Below are 23,564 nucleotides of genomic sequence, written 5' to 3'. Positions count from 1 at the left end.
TGCTTGAATGGGTGTCGTTATCTCAATGCTTGTTTCCTAAAGCTTTACGGAGTGGATGTGAAATTTTTATTAGTGTGCTCACTAAGGATTTTGTCCCTCATGCCTACGTATCCTCATTCGTGCAATAAGGAAGCCAGAGCCTCGTAGTTCATGGTAAAAAATGCTTGTGTGTTGGTTATTTTTACCTTGAAAATGGATTTTAGGAATCCATAAGGTGCAAAAATAAGTTTGATGAGTTCATGTTGTTTTAAGTTTTTTTTTGAAAATATGGTCAATTTGAATTGCACTACTACACTAAGTGTGCAATACTAATCATATCTTATTGTTGTACAACTAAATTTGCCCTCCCCTTTCTCACCTATGCATCCAATCACTTGATCAGGAGATGACTTGCATACATTCATAATTCATCCACATGCATCAATCATCATGGATTCAGAAGAAACTTGGGCTCATAAAGCTAGGGCTTGCATAGATATCAAAGTCCAAGGGCATGGTCTAATCACATCATCAGCATAGGGGATGTGAAACCCTAATGATAGTGGTGAAGGGTTGATTTCAACAAAGGTGTGGCCAGATAGTCCAGGGCCTTCAAAGCCCTAATTCCTCAAGGCATGACTTTATGGAGCTTCCCCTAGGGCCTTATCTTGGTCTCCAAATCCCTAATCAGAAGATGGGAATCAGATGAACTTGGTGGCTTAGTTGTGCATTCATGACCCTTCAATCTTTACCCTTTTTCAGTTTTGCTTGGCCTAACCCTTCTTGGAGCATTGGTCCTGGTCCCAAATCAATGATGTTATCCATATAGTTAGGGATATGCCTTTGGTCCTGATCATTTGAATATCCAAATTCCTTGTGTTTCAAGCCATTTGTTGGTCATGCCATTGGTACATGGACACTATGTCAAAACCCTAATCTTATGGTCTCATTCGATGGCCTTGTTCATGTACATTATCAATCAAGTTATTTTTCAAAAGTTCAAGTCATAAACAAAACAATTTGGAAACCAACTTCAAACCATTTGTTAATCCATTTCAATCCATTTCGTGTCATTTTAAACTATTACATGTGATTCTACATAAGAAAATACAAAAATTGAGATTTTTGACCAATTGTTGACTTTGGTCAATAGTTGACTTTTTGGTCAACTTTGACCAAAGTCAACCCAAAACCCTAATGCCCTAAATTTCACCCTAATCATCAGTCCATTGTCCATCTACAAGAAAAACACAAAAAGTGAAGTTTAGCAAATTGTTGACTTTGGTCAACAGTTGACTTTTTGGTCAACTTTGACCAAAGTCAACCTTAGGTCCTTGGTCATCCCTAATCACCAAAGGACTGACCCTAACCCTTATTCCATGCTCCATGTCCATGTTGACCTTGTTTTTCCATGTGGATTTGTTTCTTTCACTTTAATGCTAACTTGGTCATTGTAGCGGGAAATTTATGATCATCAAGCTATGGATAAGCTAGAGATCAAATAACAATAGTAGACACCGCGCTTTTATTGTTTCCAAGGGAAAAGGGAAAAAGTATGAACAAAACCCAAAAGTAAGAAGTTTTCAAATCAAAACTAATAAAAAGTTAGAGATCACAGGTAAGGGGGTTGGTTATACAGAGGGAAGGTGTTAGCACCCAAAGTGTCCTAGGTACTCCTAGGGAGCCCTTTTTGTGTGCATATGTACTTGGTATAAAGTGATGTTTACAAATAAATAGAATGGGGGATGAGAAAAGAATTCATTAATTATATTTTTGTGTTTGACAAGACCTTCGGTCTTGTGCCTACGTACCAACATAAAAATGAGGGATCAAAACCTCATAGTTCGCGATACAAACTTCAAAATGAATGCATTGTTTTTAACAAAAATTAAGTTTGAAAGGCACGAAGGCCTAAAAATGGTTTAAATGAGTTAGTTCTTTTTGGATTTTTGAAAGTTTAAGTCAAGTATAATTAAGTTTATTTACAAGTTTGATTTAAGAAAAGAAGTGTGAAAATGCAATGGCATAAGGCCAAAGTTTCTATCTTTTTTGCAAAATTGGTCAAAGTTTAGAACAAAAGTAGTTCACACAAATAAGATTTCGAAAAAAATGGAGGGATAAATTTTGAAATTAAAGAAATGGGGAGAAGATGAGGAGACTATCCTATGTATAAAATTAAAAGTTTAGAGTTGAAAAGATCTGACCAAATGGGTAGCAATCCAATAGACAAGAATGTCAATAGAAACCCAGAATTCCCTTGGACTTTTAGAATCAATCAACACATAAATGCACAATTATATTATCTTGAAGAGCAAGGCATCAAATAAAGATGGCCACATCCAAGCTTATCTATTCCATGATCTTCTCCAAAATAGCCCATATAACAGATGAATTCCACAAGTTACAAGTTTAAAATAACAGCTTCACAATGATCATCTTGCAGATGAACTTAGAGATGTCTTCAAAGATGTATCAGATGAAGTTCAAATTGCAAGCACTTGATTTCTCAACAAGTTGGCATTAGCCAAGTCCTTTAGCATGGGAAGGTTGCCTAGATTCTAATTCCATTTGTCCAAGATCAAACCAACAGTCCACTCAAAAGTTTTTTAGGGTTTTTGTTATTATTATGTACATTAATGGTCAAGGACCACACAAACAAGCAAAGTATACACAAACAAAATATATCACACAATATGGTGCAAATGGACAAAGTGAAAATTGCATTAACATAAACAATTAGAATGATATGAACAATGGCAAATGAAATAGAGTTCTAAAAGTAAATTGCATTAAAGTAAAAGCTTGAAATTAAAAGTGAGTAGTTAATTGGTTAGAAGTTAGTATTGTTTTGTTTTTGCTTTTCATTTCAAGACATTCTTTGGAGAACACTCAACCCACTTATCACAAGCATGAATCCTTGAGCCAAAACATCTTCCAAAGGAAGGAAAGAAGGCCAAGTTTCCATACAATACCATGAAAGAGGGGAGACTTACAATCTCACTAACTAGAACGTTTATGCCTTTTATGTCACAAATTTAGCGCTATGTTAAGCAATCGTAATTGGACTTATGTAGAAGTCACAACTATTTGAGGCCAGGCAATAGAATTTTGGTGTTAATGCATGTTAGAGACATATTATAATGGACTATGCTCATGAAACATACCACACACAAAAATAATATGCAAAAGGTGTGGCGTAATCTCATCCATACTCTTGTCAAATTTTCAATCAACTAGCATTAGGACTTTGAGATGTCATAGGCCAAATGGAATGAATGAATGAAGAAAGGGAATGAGATGAAGTGGGAGGGGAATGGATCAAAACACAAATTGGTCAAAGGAGGACTTTTACCAAATTAATATCATCTATTCATTTTGGGAGATGGAATGTATATTCCATCAATCCCCTAAATCCAATGATATTAATTTGACAAAGTCAAATCAACTTTGACCAAGGCCCAACAAAAAGAGTTAAACATAAACAAGTCATCACAATTGGTCAACAAATTTATTTGGCATTTATTCAAATTAAAAATACTAAAATAGTGCATTTAAAATAAATATGGTTTGCCCAATTCCTAAAATCTCATCAAAACACCAAAGAAATGGCCATGAGATTTATCGTAGGTCAAACAAGGTCAAAGGACCTTGGAGAAAAATTTTCATAATTTTTTGACATTTAAAAATATTTTTAAACAATTAAAAATAAATGCAAAATCAATTAATTCATGAAAAATATTAATAATGATCCAAAAAATAATTTTAATTCAGAATATGAAAGGGAAAAATATTTCAATTTTTTTGGTGAATGTCCCATATTTTTTGGATCAATATTGAATTTAATATGAATTATTGAAAATAATGCAATTAAAATGAAAATTAAAATATCAGAAAAAACGTGGACCACTTGATCTCCCTCATTAATTGAGGTGGCAGATCAAGTGGCCAGAAACGCGCTATCCACGATGAACATGAGTCAGCGCGCCACAACATTGGTATTTAAAAGGGACGATCGTGATTAAAACAAAACAAGAGGATCCTATGACTGTGAGACATGCCAGCGCATGGCCGGAGCTGTAGCTCCGGTCTTCTTCTCTGATGGACCTCACTGGACTGGTCCACCATCAACCATCACCAAAATTAAAAACAAGGACATGATTTCAAAGTAAAAATGACACTGAGCTCGAATCTGGCCTCAATTCACTCTAACTCCAAGTATACTGAGAGATACATGGAGTTGAAATTTGAGGTACATGAATTGAGTTGCTTCGATTTGGCCTCAAAGCAACTCAATCTTCTTGCCTACATTGGTAGGACTTCAGACAACCAAAGAATCAATAGAATTGAGTAAGAATATGAGAGAATCGAAGAGATCAAAATTTTTGGAAAATACCTTCAATGGAGGTTTGGATTCAACTGATCTTGATCTTGCTTGTGCTTGATCTCACTCCACTTGCTTGCAGAAGAAGGATTGGATGATTAAAAGGTTGTGGATTCCTGGAGATTTGAATTTCAAAACAGTGGAAATTCAACCTCAAATTCAAATGAATTTCTTAGGTTTATCCTTTGCAAAGTGAGGGTTAGAGATGGGGGATCAAAGCTGGCGCGAATGTGTCCATTGCTGAGCATATGAGGCTCTATTTATAGCTGAAACCATTGATATTTGCACACTTGAAATCACTTTCCAAATTTGGTCATTGATGATGCATGGGTGCATGGGCACTCATAGGCCCATAAAATCATTGCCATAACTCCACAAATAAATGTTAGATAGTCTGAATTCAGCTTGGATTGCAAGGTAAGTGTGCATTTGGATTTGAAGTTTGATCCTTGTCAGGTGATGTCACCATGTTCATGCCATGTGCAGCCTATGCATTCCTTGTCCAAAATGAATGAACTTGAGCTCTTTGGAAAGGTGATATCAAGAGGAACAACTTTCATGTTCAACACTTTTTCATTTGGAGCTTGGAACTTGGAAAATTTGAGGTGGAAGTTTGGAAATTTTTGACATATCAAAATTTTTCTAAGTGTCAAGCCATATGTCTCAATATTCCACCTTGCTTAACTTTTTATATGAGTTTCAAATGAGAAACGTGTCTTCATCAAAGTTGTTGCTCTCTCAAAGACCTTTAAAATGGTAACCAATTTCATGTCATTTGGATTTAAAATGGTAGAGTTATGCATTTCTGAAGTTCGGAAAAATCACTTGATCAATGGTATAGGTCAAAAGTGACCTATAATGTAACGTCATATCACATGCTCAAAAAAGTTGAATTAACTCTCACTCCAAACATCAAAGTTGAAGTAAACACATTGAATTTGATTGTACAACTTGGAAATCTTTCATCTCATAAAAATTGAGCAAGTTATGGCCTTAGGATGTTGATTTTCAAATTAGGGTTTAGCCAAAATGACCTATAATGTTCAAAAGAAGGAGAAAGAGACGAAAAGAAGAAGAAGAAGAAGAAAGAATCAAGGTCAGGAAGCTTACCGGTAGATTCTCTGATCATCTTCTCCGATATGTCATTTATCATTCAGTATCACTTTCTTGTTCTGAGTTCACCAAGACGTAGCACTTAGGTTAGGGAACGAAACCCCCATAGTATTAAGGATTAATCTCCATCGAGCATAATTTAATTTGAGTTTTAGATGTTAGGGTTCCTCCATGTTTAGGTTCGATTACCCCAACTCTGTGACTGCTTTCCAATTCCTTTTCCATATCCATGTTTAGCAGACAGTAGCGCATTCATTGGTGGTAATATGTAGTGGTTAACCAATACCGGCGCCGACGATGGACGCCGGCACTATGATCATAATGAATGGGCAATGAGAGACACGAGCGTGCCCAGTGAAAGAGTTTGAACTCTGTTGACTTAGACAAGTCAACAGAGGTAAGAGTATTGGGCTTAAGTTGTTAGGGCCCATTGATATTACTCTTCATACACCAGGTATTGCTAATACACCTCCCCAGTGACTTTGGAAGAAAGTGGATTTTCGGCTTAACTAAGCCCAATGGATTTTTGCTAATTCACCTTATGTCCCCTGCGTGCACCCCTTGGAAATGTTTGATTTGGCATTGGGCTCAGGCGCAGCCCATGCCCGTTTTTACTTCACGTACCCCCCCTATTTTTGGAACATTTGCTTCCTGTTAAAAAAAAACAGTAATGGGCTCATCCTGCAGCCCACTAACCAGATTTCAATTTACACTCCCATTTTCAATTCACACCTCCATTTTAATTGCTTTTTCTTTTATTTTCTTAATTGTTTTTTTGCAATATAATTAGGTTAATTAGGATAATATTAGATTAATTAGGTAATTTTGACAATTAGGAATAAAATCTTGATTTTTAGGATTTTAGTTTTAATTAGGGCTTTATTAGAATTTTAATTAGGACTTTTTATTAGAATTTTAATTAGGACCTTGATTAGATTTTAATTGGTCTTTGATTGAATTTATAATCATCCCATTTTCAACATTAGGATTAGAATTCAATCTTTAGGATTTAATCAATGTTAAGCCATGGTTAGAATTTGATACATTTTGCAATTGACTATTTTACCCTTTTAGGCTTATTTTGGTATCTTTGTGTTAAAATTGCATGCTCCCCTTAGGATTAGAATTCAATCATTTCCTAATAATTGTAGGACTTAACATAGAATTTTAATCATGAGTTTGACCAATTTTGACATGCTCCCTTAGGACTTCTAACTTCTAACTTAGAATGTTCAATCAACTTCTAATGCATGATCCCTTAGGATAGTTTCTAACAATTACTAACTTTGATTAGATCCAAACCTAGTTCCCCACAAAAAGAAATCAAAACCCATGATTAAATTGATCAAAAGCAATTTTGATTGATTAAATCCTTTGAACTTGTATAATCCCACAGTCTAAATTGAGTGACCAAAAGACCCTTGGTCACTTAATGCGACTTTTTCTTCCAAGCTGTGGAGCTCAAGGCCTAAAGACAAGATCTTCAATCAAGGCATCCTTAGTTATACCAAGCAGCGGATTATTCAAGCACATCAAAGGTGGAATCTTCAACACTTGTTAAATCAAAGTTAGAAGAGTGTGACACGAGCCTTAAGCAATAGAGAAGGAGTGAGATTGGAGTATTCCTACCCCCATTCTGAGTATCTTTGGGTATAGGATGTATGACCCAGCGCTCATCGTATTCACCTCTATTCATAGACTTTGGCACAATTCTAACCATACGATTGACAAGCTCTCTTCACAAAGGCAAAAACAATAAAAGCAAGGACAACAATCAAGTCGTACGATACGAGCCTTAAGTAATGGAGAAGGAGTGGGACTGGAGTATTCCTACCCCCATTCTGAGTATCTTTGGGTATGAGACGTATCACCAAGCGCTCATCGTATTCACCTCCATTCATAGACTTTAGTGCAATTCGAATCTAACGATTGATAAAGTCTTCATCTTTCATGCAAGAAACAACTACAAAGACTCTTCTCTCTCCACTTGAAAGTTAGTGTGATTCTCATCATCCAATAACTATCAAGTCTATCCATTCTTCATTCTATTTTATTCGCAATTATTCCATTCAAATCATTTCAATCGCAATCATCCATTTCTTCTTGCCTCCAATCAATTTCTTTTCAGTCCTAGTGGGCTGAACTACGAAAGATCTGATTTCCTTATTGCACTATAAGGATACGTAGGCAGGAGAACCCAGTTTCTCCGGGAGCTACCCTATTTATTAATAAATCATTCTTTGTTCTATAAATACCATCTTTTGAGATCAATCATACCTCTCATTGGACTCCTTGTCTATCCTTTTAGGACGTCCCAATGACCGTCCATCTCTTCAATCGAGAGTTGTTTGGGCAAACAACCCCAGACACTTAATTCAGTCTTTCTTTTTGGCTTTACCTTATAGTGGCGGCCTGCTAATCCATGTACTGGTAAATGCCTACCTTGCTCTTTGATTAAGAGTATATCCTTCTCTTGGATCAAAGATACTATTCTCATTTGATCTCGAATTGTCGATTCCCCAGCAAGTGACACACAATTCCTTGCACTCCAATACTGCAATCCTTCCTTGAAGATGTGTTTGTCTTGTGAGTCCCTGTTGTTTAGAAAAACGTCTCTTTCTTTCTATTTCTCATAGTTCCGAACTATGATTGCTCTGACTTTCTCATTGCACAATGAGAATACGTAGGCACGAGGATGCGAATCCTTGGCGAGCATACTTCTAATTATTCTTTCTTCCGCCTTAGGGAATCATCCATATCTGTCATAATCTATTACCTACCTTCGATCATAAGTCGTTCACCCAGTGACATAATGTCTCTTTGACATTGAAATGCACTTTCTTTGGAATTCCATATACACCCTTTAGGACATCTAATGTAGTCCACCTTTCTACCTAGAGTTGTTTGGGCAAACAAACCCAAGCACTTAATTCCTTCCTTTTTAGCCAAAACCCTATAGTGGCGGCCTGCTAGTCCACGTATCGGTTAACACTATTTCCCTCTATGGTAGGAACCCTATTTCTCTTATGGATTCCAATACACTTTCACCTTTCGATTTCAAACAATACATATTCAGTTACTTGTTACCAAGTTCCTCTATTTTGTGACTTTGGTCACTTCACTCCATCCATCTCCATGATGCACTCATATTCTACCTTCTTTCACTCCATGTGATATACCTATTCTTTGAGCCAAATGCATTATACCTTGGTGCTCCTTATTGTGTCACCTTATGAACCAAGAGATGTTTGGGACTGTGCCCAAACACCTATTTCTTCGTCTTTTCGGCTTTATCTTATAGTGGCGGCCTGCCAGTCCACGTATTGGTAATAGCCACCTTACTCTTGGATTCATTTTTTCACCCTTTTTGGAGTTCAAAACATTATTCTTTGGTTCAGACCATACTTCTATCACACTTCTTTCCACCTCCTGTCTCTAGTTCCTTGAACTACGGAGCTCTGAATTCCTCATTGCACAATGAGGATACGTAGGCATGAGGGCCCTAATCCTCACCGAGCACTCTATCTATTTCTTTTCCTTTCCCATTCTTTGTGAGTAATCTTTAGACACCACCTATTCGAGCGAGAACAATCAAAACGGTTCCCATGGAGTACCATGGATGTATGGGGTGTTAATACCTTCCCCTTGCATAACCGACTTCCTTACCCAGTATATCTCTTTCCCCCGGGTTTTATCGATGTTTTCCCTTCCCTTTGGGGATAAATAAAGTTCGATGGCGACTCTGTTGTATGTTCGAGCGTGCGATACATTCGGGTATATTTTCGCTAGCTTCACTTATTACCTTTTGAGTTTTAATTAGAAAAAAGGTCGCTTGATGTTGGATCAATGGTTTATTTATTATTTTGAAATGGTGACGATCCTAACTCCTACGGTTGGCTAATAAGAAAAAATAAAACAAAGGAAAGCGATGAAAAAGGTACACCAAAGTGGGGAGAGGATACATGAAAAATACAAGGGATATGCGAGAAATAAAGGATCTCGTTGTAAGGTAGCCCAAGAGAAAGCCTTGTGTGTCCGTTATGTACTAAACTAACAAGTGGATAATGGAACCACAAAGCATGTCTCCCTAGGGTAGTGCCCTGAGTGCTTTCTTGTAATGAAAGATTAGAAGTCCATATTGCTCTAAAGTTGCATAGGTCAATTCCATTAGTCCAAGTCCAATCAAGGGTCCTAAAAGAGTCTTCTAAGTCCAACATTAAGTCTCTATTATTACTCTTTTTTGTCTTTCATTTTATCATATTTTTGTTCTTTTTCTCATGGATCAATTTACAAGAATTAACAATAAAACTAAAGCATTAAGGAAAAAACATAAAGATGAGATAAAATGAATAAAGATGGAGTAGATGATAATGATGATGATGATGATGAATGATAGGTATAAACATAAATTAAATGACAAGATATATAAATCGCAAGAAAGTAGAAGTTAGAGTGCATAAGTAAAGGGTAAAAGTTAGATGTTAGGAGTTAAGTTATAAAAAGCATCACTTAGAGGTTCTCTATCCACAAGTCAATGGACTTAAAATATGACGCATTAAGGGATAATATATCATTGATTCAAAGTGTAAAAACTAATCCAATGATCATTTATAAACATGTTTGAAGTGTGGAAGATCTATGAACTAAGCAATCACACAAGATGAATAAGAATTAGAATAAAAGAAATGAAGAATTAGTAGTTGGATGGGAGAGAGTTAATATTGCAAACAACAAAGAAGATTAAAATCAGATTACAATGAAATTAATCCAATTATTAAAATAAAATGAAAATTAAATTGCAAAAATAAAATAGCATTAAAATGCAATTAATCAAAATATTATACTAAAAAATAAAATGAAAATAAAATGAAAATAAAATGAAAATAAAAAATAAATTTTTTTGATAAAAATAATAGAAATAAAACCAAGAGTTGAAAATAAAATAAAAAACGTGAAAATAAAATAAAATAGAATTAAAAAGAAATTAAAATAAAACAATTAAAATAGAAAAGAAAAAATGAGAGGAGGGGTGTGAAATTGAAACAAGGGTCCAAATAAGGAAAATGGGAGCCCCAAAACGCTGGAGGCCCACTCCCAAAGTCAGAGTTTGAGGAAACCACGTGTGCATCCTCAATTGATCAGATCCATTGGATCTGATCTGATGGCCCACATGAGTTCATGCCTTGACCATTAATGTGAATTATATCTGATGACTAAAGTAAGTATACATAATAAATGCTCCAGATCTGTGATGACCATGTGTTCTTGAGTCAATGATACCACACGCATATCAAGCATTCAACTAATTCAAATCACCCAATCACACGCGTCCAAGTGGAGTATTATTTTTTGTTGAATTTTAAAAAACTTAGAAAATGGAGGGAGACTTCGTCTTCAACCTCGTGATCCCTCCTCCATGGCATCTCACCATGTTGTGTTTCACATTGGAAATGAATGTGTAGAACACTCAGCGTAGCTCAACGATGCTACCTCCATGCTCACAATTTATTGATTTGACCTGAGCATGGAGAATTTTGGATTACATCTCGAAGAACAACAAACCTAATTCAAAAACTAAATGACAATGGTGCAATAATTGATGCTCAAAGTTTTGGGAAAATATTTAGCACATCATCAAGAATAGTGTGGTAACTTATTTCAATCAATTTGATCAAGATCTCTACCTTGTCAGAAAAACTCCAAATGCAAATTTTGGGGTAGTTGCAGAGCTTTGGTGTGGGCAGTTCATGAAGGAGAAGAGTGATCCAAAATGCAGCAGAATTTAAAAATTTCTCCTTTAGTGATCCTTACAAATGGGCATGATCAGTGATAGAATTGTTACCTCTTATGGCGATTGAAATCTTTGATGCAGATCTACGGAGCGATCACGATCGTTGAATGGTGACAACGCTTCTACTCAGTCTACACGACCAGATTCCCTCAATATCAGTGCTAGCTATTATGAATGAAGGCTTTCAGTGAGAGAGAGAGAGAGAGAAATGAAATTACCACTGCACAAATGCTTCTGCACAAGGGTTCCATTTATATAACCACTTGTGTGGGCTGCAAGCTAAAAAGCCCACTTAAGTGTATGTGACCCATATCTTATAAATATGCCAAAATCACTTAAGTGTGTGGTACCTTACCATATTTCGTATTCTACTTAAGTACACCGTACCTTACGATGTTCTACAATTCACTTAAGTGCACCGTACCTTACGGTGTTCCTTAGTTACTCTATCTCTCATCAATCTGTCTTTTTGTGTATGACCCTGTAGGTTTTCGCGGCATTGACAATTATATTAAATCACGTATTTAACATAACAAACAGTGAGCGGTATCTAGAAACCCATCACTGCTACCCAAGACATAAAAATGTCATGTGATTTGACAAATCCTTTTGTGATAATACTTATGTGTACAATTACCCTTTTTCCCGTATGTCTATATTGAACACAAGGCATAAACCGTGTCATCCTTGTCCAATTCAATATTGGGCTCGTAGACATGTATCCTGTTACGCAGAATGGGAAAATTCCATCTAGGTCACTCATGTCCCTCAACATGCTTCGTGGAGTACCCATTAACTGTCTTTATGGTCATCCAATTACGGATAATGTTTGATCAACAATAAGGCACTCGACTCTACATCTAGGGTCCATATTGGTTTCAGGTCGAAGGATGGCATGCACCGTTATCACCATGAGAATAACTTATGACACTTTGCATAAAATTATATATAGTATTCTGATAGCGGGTCAATCCAATATAAATATTACTCTTAATATTCATACCTATGTTTAAGACTTGATAACTCCTTATCCATGATCCATGAGATGTGATCATCAGTCTATATACATAATAGTCTTAATGATTTAATGTTATCCCACTTCACAATAAAGCTCGACTACAGATACTTTAAGAATAATGTTCTTATGTTTAATGGGATCTCATGATTAAGTCACACTTGATACATTAAATGGACTAGCTATTCTAGGGACTTTATTAAACAAACATAATAAAGAAAAATCCTTTTATTATTAATAAATAATTCAATACAAGTACCAAATTTATTAGCCTCTAGGGCTTACACCAACAATTCAGTGATAACTCTTGATCTGGTAAGCTTCAAGGATGATGAGTGAACATGTTTGAATGCTCGGGAAGCTTTGGAAATGGCTCAGAAGTTCTACCCGTATGCCCTATTTTGGTGAAGGTGCAGTGTGATCTTGGCAATGTTTCCATGGCTTTGAAGTTTGGCAAAATGGTGCAACACGATCCTCTATTTGTAGGGAAGATGATGGGGAAGTATTTTTGATGAATTGAGGTGGAAATCATGTGATTCTAATCTTGGCACGTGACTAAAAAAGTTTGGATAAGTGACCTAGAAAATATAATCTAATATGCTATAGTTTGCATGCTATTTTGTCCTTTTGTGCCATTTTCCTTGGATTCGTGCTCATTCTTTTCATGTGTTCTCTTGCATTTTGGGCTTGTGTTTGGCCCGTGTACGGAACCTACTTTCGGCCTTCAATTTGATTTCAAAATGCTCTTGAAAAAGCCTTGGCTTCTTGGGATTGAATGCACCAAGTTTTGGTGACTTGGAGCAAAGGAGTATGGTTGCTTGGCTTGGTCTGGTCTTGGGCACATAACTTGGCATGACACTATGTTTAGACTTGGGCCAAATGAAATTGGCTCGTGAATTTTAGGTTATACACTCTTTTCCATGATCTTAACAAGATGAAAAAATAATTAGGTCAACAGGAGATTTGAGGTGAAAATGGCATAGGCATAAAGTAGAGGCCATGACATTGTTTTGGGCCTGCCTTGGCAACTTGACTTATTTTGGACAATTCAAAATTTGAGGTCTTTAGAGGTTGATTTAGGGTTTGAGTCTTAAAATAAAGTTGTAGAGGATTCTATTTATGACATTTAGCTCAAAGTATATCTCCAAAAGGTTGAGAAATGAGAAAGTTATGGGGTTTGGACCACATGGTAGGCCAAACTTGGAAACTAGGCCAACCAACCATGCATTAACGTGTGTTCTTTGACAATTTCTTGAATCCCAAGGCACAATGATTATCATTTGAGGACCACATGAAAAAGTCTTAATTGAGCCTTTATTAAACGTGATAATGTCTTGAAGCTTGCATGGTATAGCATGGAAATAAACTCATGAAGCATACTTGAACAAATGTAAATGCATCCCTCTTTGATCATGATGAAATCCTAATGACATGATGAATAAGTCTTGACATGATACGATATAATGCATAAACATGGAGTAGATGATAATGATGACGATGAATGATCAGTACAAACATAAAGTAAATGATAAGACATATAAATTGCAATAAAGTAGAAGTTAGAGTGAATAAGTAAAGGTTAAGAGTTAGATGTTAGGAGTTAAGTTGCAAAAGCATCATCTAGAGGTTCTCTATCCACAACTCTTTTTTTTTTTCCATTTTATCATGTTTTATTTTTTATTTTTCTCATGGATCAATTACAAGAATTAACCACAAAACTAAAGCATTAAGAAGAAATCATAAAGAAGAGATATAATGCATAAAGATGGAGTAGATGATAATGATAATAATGAATGATATGTAGAAACATAAAGTAAATGACAAGATATATAAATTGCAAGAAAGTAGAAGTTAGAGTGCATAAGTAAAGGTTAAGATGTAGATATTAGGAGTTAAGTTGCAAAAGCATCACCTAGAGGTTCTCTATCCACAAGTCAAAGAACTCAAAATATGGCACATTAAGGGATAACATATCATTGATTCAAAGTGTCAAAAATGATCCAATGATCATTTATCAACATGTTTGAACCAAAGAAGATTGAGTCGACCAAAACGTCCATCTATCAATGATTTAAAGTAGGGAAGATCTATCAACCAAGCAATCGCACATGATGAATAAGAATTAGAATAAAAGAAATGAAGAGTTAGTAGTTAGATGTGAGGGAGTTAATATTGCAAGCAACAAAGAAGATTAAAATCACATTCCAATGCAATTGATCCAATTATTAAAATAAAATGAAAATTAAATTGCAAAATAAAAATAGCATTAAAATGGAATTAAAATGCAATTAATCAAAATAATATACTAAAAAATAAAATGAAAATAATTACAAAATAAAATCAAAATAGAAAATAAATTCAAAGTTGTAAATAAAACCAAAAATGTGAAAATAAAAGAAAATGGAGTTAAAAAGAAATTAAAACAAAATAATTAAAATAGAAAGAAAAAAGTAAAATAAAATGAGAGGAGAGATTTAAAACTGAAACAAGGGTCCAAATAGGGAAAATGGGAGGCCTAACACGTTGGAGTCCCACTCCTAAAGTCAGAGTTTGAGGAAACCACATGTGTACCCTTTATTGATCAGATCCATTGGATCTGATCTGATGACCCACATGAGTCCATGCCTTGACCATTAATGTGAATTAGATCTGATGACTAAAGTAAGTACACATAATGAATGCTCCAGATCTGTGATGACCATGTGTTCCTGAGTCAATGATACCAAACACATCTCAACTAGTCAACTAATTCAAATTAGCCAATCACACGCATTAAAGCGGAATATTATTATTTGTTGAATTTAAAAAAGCTCATAAAATGGAGGGAGACTTCGTCTTCAACCTCGTGATCCCTCCTCCGTGGCATCTCACCTTGTGTTTCACATTGCAAACGAATATGCGGAACACTTAGTGTGGCTCAACGATGCTACCTCCATGCTCAGAATCAATTGATTTGGTCTAAGCATGGAGAATTTTGGATTATATCTTGAATAACAATATGTCGCATTACGCGAAAAACCGGCGGGAAAACAAGAACAACAGAGCCGCCACCGTGCGTTATTTATCCCAAAGGAGGGAAAGGAAACGCTCAGAGTAAACCTGGAAAAGACATGGTCTCGCGACCAAAGAGAATGGGATCGGGAGTCGGTTATGCGAAGGGAAGGTATTAGCACCCCTACGCATCCGTCGTACTCGACGGGATCCACGCACAAAAGGAAGGAAAATGGTTGCTAAACACTGCTCAAACACACACATACTGGCTGAAAGAGACACAAGAAAACAAACAAGACGGACTCGGCAGGATATCGCATCCTGGGCCTACTTAGTCTATCAGGCATAGACATCAGAGTCTAAGTAGTTCGGACTGGGGGAAAACATGCTCGCTAGGATGTCGCATCCTATGCATACGTATCTTCTTGGACTAAGAAGAATCAGAGCATCCGTAGCTCGGCTAACGCACGCCAAACAAAACCACACAAACACGGGCAAACATGGAACCCGAATGCCAATCGCTGGACTTATATCAGCTTCCGAACCAAACACACCCACACTGGAACCCGAATGCCAATCGCTGGACTTATATCAGCTTCCAAGCACACAACAAGAGGATACGGAATGCCAATCGCTGGGCTTACATCCATCTCCTAACACACACAAAGACAAAACAAAAAGGGCGCCCGGAGAGATCAGCTCATCTCCTGCCTACGTACCTCATCTGGTATGAGGATCAGGTCGACGTAGTTCCCCTACGAAGGGACACAAGATTAGCCTAACCAAATAACAGAGGGAGACACAACTAGGGAGACTAACTCGAGCCTAGATGTTATCATGCATAATCATCCCTAAGTTAAGGTTGCTATCTAACTTGCACAGGAAGCAAGCTAACCTAAACATGACTTGCACAGGGAGCAAGCCAAACTAACCCTAACTTGCACTGGAAGCAAGCTAAACTAAAAAAGCACAAACACACAAGCACAAATAGCACACACTATATGCAATCAGTTGGCTCAATCAAGGGTAGGTTTTAGTCGAGGGGTCATATCAACCTCGACAAACAAACCACTGTAACAGGGTAATGTTAGCTCTTAACCCTAACATTGAGAGTTAGGGTGAAGCAGATGAAATATGAAGTGAAGATGAGACTTCACAGCTCCTATCCCTGGCGAGGGAGAGCTTAAGACAAGAATGTGTGGGTTCAGAAGGTGGGAACCCTTCTACACATATGACTGACACAATGTACAATGATCTTGGGTTAGTATCTGCAATGCATCAACACAGTAGTGTGAGCAAAGCAGATGACACACAGAATAGCAGGGGATGGATTGCACATCCCTGGTATCTGCCAATGCCTCTTCACTTAGGAGGTCTTTGGATATATACAAGGACAAAAGTAAACAAACACAAACATTGCCTCTTAAGGAGGACTTCAGACAGGTGCCTGGCCAAGTAACAGGCCAGGTCTTCCAGACTACATGGAGTTAGGATGTTATACCTCAATGCTCAAGCTATCAAGCAAAGCAAGAGCAAGTTCACAAGGGAACTAAAGCAACTAAAGTACCTGAAAACAATCCAAGATGATTAGTACTCAACTCAAACAGAAATCAAACAGCAAAGGTCAACAGTTAACTGTACAACTGTACACAAGCAAACAACAGTCAATGCACAGAGGTGCAAGCCATAAGGCACAAGCTTAAGTCTCAAACCCTACAAAATAAACCAAAGTTAGTCATCAACAATCAATAGGTCAACTCCAATTGAGTAAGCATCATTAAGCATGGCAATTGTGCCCTTTGACCTGAAACAAAGCTCAAATGTGAGAGCACAAACCACTAGTACAAGACTAGGGTCAAAATGATAGCAAAAAACCAAAACAGAACATGAAACTTATCCAAAATCAAGATCAATCAATTAGGAAGCAAACCCAAGTGGTTTCATGTTCATATCATCAATCAATATCATTTCATGAAGTAAAGAGTATAAAACATGCAATTTAGAACCTCAAAGAAGCAAACAGAAAGATTCAACTCAAATCAATTCACAAACATTTCAATAAATCCCCAAAATATTCATGGTCAAACAGAATTCATAAGATGACAATCATACCAAATTTCAAGTTATTTGGACCCAGGGAAGAAAGTCAATGAAATTCAAAAAGTCAAGACAAGTTCAAGCAAGCTCATACAAAGCATCAAAACATGCATCCACTTCAATCAATAATAAAACAGAAACAAAACATGATAAATGAACCAAATAAAAACCATGGCAAGCTTCAAGATGTCTATAATACACATGCCAAATTTCAAGCCCATCCAATTAATAACAAGAATTTCACAAATCAAATAAAATCATGTCTCACAAGAAGTCAACAATTAATCAAACAGAGGAGAAAATCTCAATCAAATTGGAAATGCTTTCAAAAATTCCAGGAATATTCACATTCCAACTAGACATCCCGAAGATCCAACATGCAAAGTTTCAGATCACTTAGAGCTCATATGGCATGGTAACAAAAATCATGAAGTTGCACAAGAAATGGTGTGACACAAATTGTCACACCTCTAAAGATCATGTCATATCTCTCAATCCAGGAATGCAAAAATCACAAATCATATACCAAAATTACCAGGAATGAGTCTAGAACACACATGTAAAATTTCAAGAATTTCTAATTAGGCATCATCATTTCATGATCAAAAGAGTAAGCATGGTGCAAGAAATGACATGTGAATGTAAACCCTAGCCAATTATTTTTTTCAGCCGTGCACAAAATTATTAAAAATCATCAAAAAAATCAAGACGTCACAAGGATCATGGCGTAAAAAATTGCATGTGATTTGGATAAAAATTGGATGAGTTATGAATTTTTGATTGTGGAAGAAAAATAAAAAAACATGGAATGGAAGCATATGAGCATGTGAAATATGAATGAACTAAATGCCAAAATCCAAAGGAGAAATATCCAGAGCGGAGGATCGAACCTCGCTCACATTTGAATATGGCGCTACCACGTGAAACGCAGAGTTTCACTAAATGAGGTGGCGGCGTGTCATTGGACGCATGGGACTCTAACAGCGAAAAACATGCAAAGCCAGGCGAAGCAGATCAAACGCGATCTGGAAGTGTAATTGCTAGGGTTTCACAACACCTTCATCGTGTTCATCATCACATGAACTTTTTTCTCAGAAATTAGCAAACTATATATCATCATGTTCGTCTTCTCAAGCACAACAACAATACATAACCAATTTGACCTAATTCTCATCATGTTAAACAAATCGATCCACGAAAGTTTTCACAACCAAATTTAAAATCACAATATCTCATTCAAATCTTAATGAATTTTAATTCTACAAAGTGCAGGGTGATCTACAATCAAAGATCTACAAGAAGCATAGCATGATTTCAACAATGATTAGAATCGAATTCCAACCTTCAAGTGAGGAAAGTGTTGAATCCGTGGTTGTTTGGCCTTGGAATGTGCAAACAGAAGCTCAATAACGCTCTAGTTGATGAATGGGTGCAAGAATTTAGCTCAGCAATGCTCCAGCTTGAAGAAATATCCAGCTGCCATGGATGATGTTTAATGTAACAGTTCCAGAAAGCAGCACGAAAATGGCAATTCCTGGCTTCAACTCACTTCCAAAAGGCTTGTGTATGTTGAAACAACAAGGACCAATGCAAGTTCTATGAAGATTTTGCAGAAAAAATGAAGAACAAAGTTGAAAGAATTTTCACTTTTAGATCTAGATCTGAGTAGAAATGAAACGCTAATGTGTTTTCTGTTAGAATTATGCATATATACCAGCTGTTAATGATCTTTTCTAAACCAGATTAAGCCAAGCCAAGAGGATTAATGAAATGAGTGTTTTTGTGCAAATTGCTAATTCACCTTCATGTGCATGGGGTGCATGCTACAGTACACGAAAATGGGCCTAAACACACTCCAAATATGATTTTTAATCAAATGCAATTGATAGAAAGTGTAGAAAATGCTTATTTTGAAAGTCACTTTTTTAACTCTCCCTTTTTAAATTCAAGTCACTAAAAAAATGCCATTTTGATGTGATGACTTTTGATGAAATGTGATGAAGGATTTGGATAGAACATGTCAAATGTGACTTGTAGCAAAGAACCTCACTCAATTTGGCCAAATGGTTCAAGAGTTATGCCTCCTTGAAGTTCAACTTTTCTTGATAATGATTTGATCATAACTTGCCAACCACAAATGAGAAATGGATGTTCTTGGACTTTTTGGAAAGGTGAGAGAAAGATCTTCAACTTTCATGTTGGATAAAAATTCATTTGAAGCTTGTATGATGATGTAAATTTGAGGAGAAGACCTTTCCATTTTTGGCAGTTTCCAATTACAGGTCATTTACTATTTTTGGCAAGTTTTCATCTGACCTCAAATTCTTCGATCTTGATCTTTGACATGTCAAATGAGACTTGTGTGGACATGAATGAAGCCTTTCAAACCATTTCCCACCTTTAAATCCATGAATTCAAGCACAGTTGACCACAGTTGACTTTCTAGGGTTTCTGGTGGATTGAACAATGACTGATGACTTCTGAGCACCCAATCTTTAACCAAACCACTTCAAAAGGACCCCTAGGTCATATGAACTTGTTGAACTAACCCTAGGGCTTTGCTTCCTTGAGAAATGCACTTGCTTGCTTGTTTGACTGATCCTCTTAACCAGTTGACCTAATCTTGTCTGATGGCTTGCACTTGGGCAAAGGACAATGCAATGCTATGCAGTGGACAATGTAATGGTAATGACCTAATATGAAAATGAATGTACAAAATGGTAGGTGCAAATTTGAGGTGCTACAGCTGCCCCTATTCAATCAGCTGGGAACCCGAATGGATGAGAGCAACGGCTGTCATGCTTTCAGGGTAAACAGGGATTGAATACCAAAGAACCGTAGAAATTTGCACTCTGCTGGATATGATACAAGAAAAGCCAAGTCATTTACCGATGTCGGCTGCACGACAACTTCAGGAAAGCGAAACCAATTACCGATGGCTAAATACTGGAAACTTGATATTTAGCGATATCAACTTCAGCGAGACCATTTACCGATGGCTGCTGGGAAACACCTTGATATTAGAAGCAGGACCATTTACCGATGGTGGCTTCAAAGCAACTTGATATTTACCGATATCAACTTCAGCAAAACCATTTACCGATGGCTGCCTCAACTGGGGACTCGATATTTACTGATATCGAAGAAAATGGGGCCAATTACCGATGACGGCTAAACTGGGCATTCGATATTTACCGATATCGAAACAAACAGGGCCATTTACCGATGGCATCTCCACCCGGGGAGGAAAAAGATTTTCGCAAATGGAATCAGACAAGACGTTTACCGACGACTCCTGGGGATTCTTTAATCTTATCAACAAGAAATACACACGATCAGACATTACCGATGACTGGGATGAGCCTCGATGTTTACCGACATCGAAAGATGATGTTTACCAACATCCAAAAACGACCAGACATTTACCGATGACTGGGGTGAGACTCGATGTTTACCGACACCAACGGAAAAGTGAGCACTTTACTGGGGAAGGAAAAACAGATACTTGCAACTGGAAACCAGACAGGACGTTTACCGACGACTCTACTGGGGATCTCTAGCTGGGGAATTATCAGACATTTACCGATGACTGGGAAAAAACTCGACGTTTACCGACATCGAAAGATGATGTTTACCGACATCAAACAAAGGCGACCAGACATTTACCGATGACTGGGGTAGGACTAGATGTTTTACTGACACCGAAGCAATGGTGTTTACCGACACCAAAGAAAGAACACACGCGGGTGCTGACATGACACTTACCGGTATCACAAGAATGACATCTTAAATACGTCAAAGCAAGGCTGACCACTTGCTGGAGATCTCACTGGGGAGAAACAAGCTTTTCGTTCGCGGACAGGTGAGGAAATAAACCTCTCTGGGGAATATCAATCCTGAATGCCGTCAGGAGCAACTATAGCAGACGTGTTGTACCGACGTTGAACAAACAATCCGCCTATGCCGGGGATACGGTCTGATTGGGTTAACACATGAATGCATATGTTTGAACTTTTCTATGGCGTAATGCTCCATATTGAATGGGAATGCTACGCAGTTTGAGGATGCGATGATCACTACATGCAAAATGCAAAGGACGAACACTCCGCTGGGGAGCCAACTAATCAAATACTCCAACTCTGCGGGGAGACTCTGCTGAGGAATACTCTGCGGGGTGAGCACTGACTTCTCACTCGTGCTGGAGGAATAACACTGCTGCTGGGGAAAGGATATCCTTAAATCTGCTGGGGAATAGAAGGCACTATCCACAGACGTCTCCGCAGGGGAACATAGCTCTGATAGCTTCCATACTTGCTTGGGGAAATACCTGCTGGGGAAACATTCACAGATGCCCACCTGCAAAACAGCACAACAAAATGCCCCCAGGGGATACATGGACAAGATACGCTCAAGTGTCCTCAACATTCAAAATGATTTTCAAGTGTTTTGTCTTTCTGCACGTTATTGTTTAGCCTTCATGTTCTTATATGCAATGCTTATCAAAAATTCGGACGTTTTTGCAAACAAAACAGTAAAAATAAAAACAAGAGAGCTATTTATCTGAATAACGACTTTTATTGATTGAAAATGTGCCTGAAAAGGCAAATACATTGGGAAGCAATTCCTAGAAAGAGGCAATTGCGCACAAAAGGAAAATAAACTATCCTAATGGCAATGTGAACACGGCATCCACTATTTCCCAATTCTGTTATAACTCACAGATCATCAGTTTTTCTCCCAACTCCTTGCTTTCTGAGAAGAATGACTGGACCGATCACATCTTTCGAGATGGCAGACGACGAAGCGTGATATGAAGTACAGATAACTCAGACTGTAGTCTTCGCTCTAATCCCTCTTTTGCCTGGACCGCCCTTTCGGGTCTTCGATCCACCGGGATACCCATTTTTGCCTAAGCCGCCCTTGCGGGTTTTCGACTTACCGGGTGTACAAATTCTTTTCATTTTTATCCCTAATTTTTGCCCGAACCTTTTCTTTCTGTTTTTTGGTTCGTCGGGATGCCCTTTTTTGCCTGGACTATTTTATTCTTTTTGTCCAGCGGGTCAATTTATGCGAAGTATTTTTTGACTACATCTGAGTTAACAGGGGACGGAAAATCTTCACCATCCATAGTTGTAAGCATCAAGGCTCCACCGGAGAAAACCTTCTTCACAACATATGGACCTTCATAATTAGGAGTCCACTTGCCCCTGTTATTTGTACCGGGAGGAAGGATCCTCTTTAAAACTAGATCACCGATCTGATAGCTTCGGGGATGCACTTTCTGATCAAAGGCTCGCTTCATCCTTCTCTGATATAACTGCCCATGGCACACAACTGCTAGCCGTCTCTCTTCGATAAGGCTCAACTCATTAAACCTTGTTCGAATCCACTCGGCTTCGTCCAGCTTGACATCTAGCAAGACCCTCAGAGAAGGAATCTCCACTTCAACAGGTAGGACTGCTTCCATACCATACACAAGGGAGTACGGGGTTGCCCCGGTCGACGTACGTATTGAAGTACGGTACCCATGCAAAGCGAAAGGCAGCATCTCATGCCAATCCTTGTACGTCACGACCATCTTCTGCACAATCTTCTTAATGTTCTTGTTAGCCGCCTCTACCGCACCATTCATCTTTGGTCTGTAAGGAGAAGAATTGTGATGTTCAATCTTGAAATCTTTACACAGCTCTTTCATCATATTGTTGTTGAGATTCGAACCATTGCCAGTGATGATTCTCTCGGGAACTCCATAACGACAGATGATTTCTTTCTTGATGAACCGGGCAACCACTTGTTTGGTAACATTAGCATAGGAAGCCGCTTCCACCCATTTGGTGAAGTAATCAATCGCAACCAAGATGAAGCGATGTCCATTCGAAGCAGTAGGCTCAATCTTCCCAATCATATCAATGCCCCACATGGCAAACGGCCAAGGCGAGTTCATGACATTCAGAGGGCTTGGTGGTACATGCACCTTATCAGCATAAATTTGACACTTATGGCACTTCCGAGCATACTTGAAACAATCGGATTCCATAGTCATCCAGTAATAACCGGCTCTCAACAATTTCTTCGACATTGCATGACCACCAGCATGGGTACCAAACGAACCTTCATGCACTTCTTGCATCAACATGTCTGCTTCGTGTCTATCCACGCATCTGAGCAAGACCATGTCGAAGTTCCTTTTGTACAGC

The sequence above is a fragment of the Lathyrus oleraceus genome, chromosome 1 (assembly GCF_024323335.1).
Source record: "Lathyrus oleraceus cultivar Zhongwan6 chromosome 1, CAAS_Psat_ZW6_1.0, whole genome shotgun sequence".
Lineage (NCBI taxonomy): Eukaryota > Viridiplantae > Streptophyta > Magnoliopsida > Fabales > Fabaceae > Lathyrus > Lathyrus oleraceus.
The sequence above is the reverse complement of the archived record's forward strand: the minus strand, read 5'-3'. Positions refer to the sequence as shown.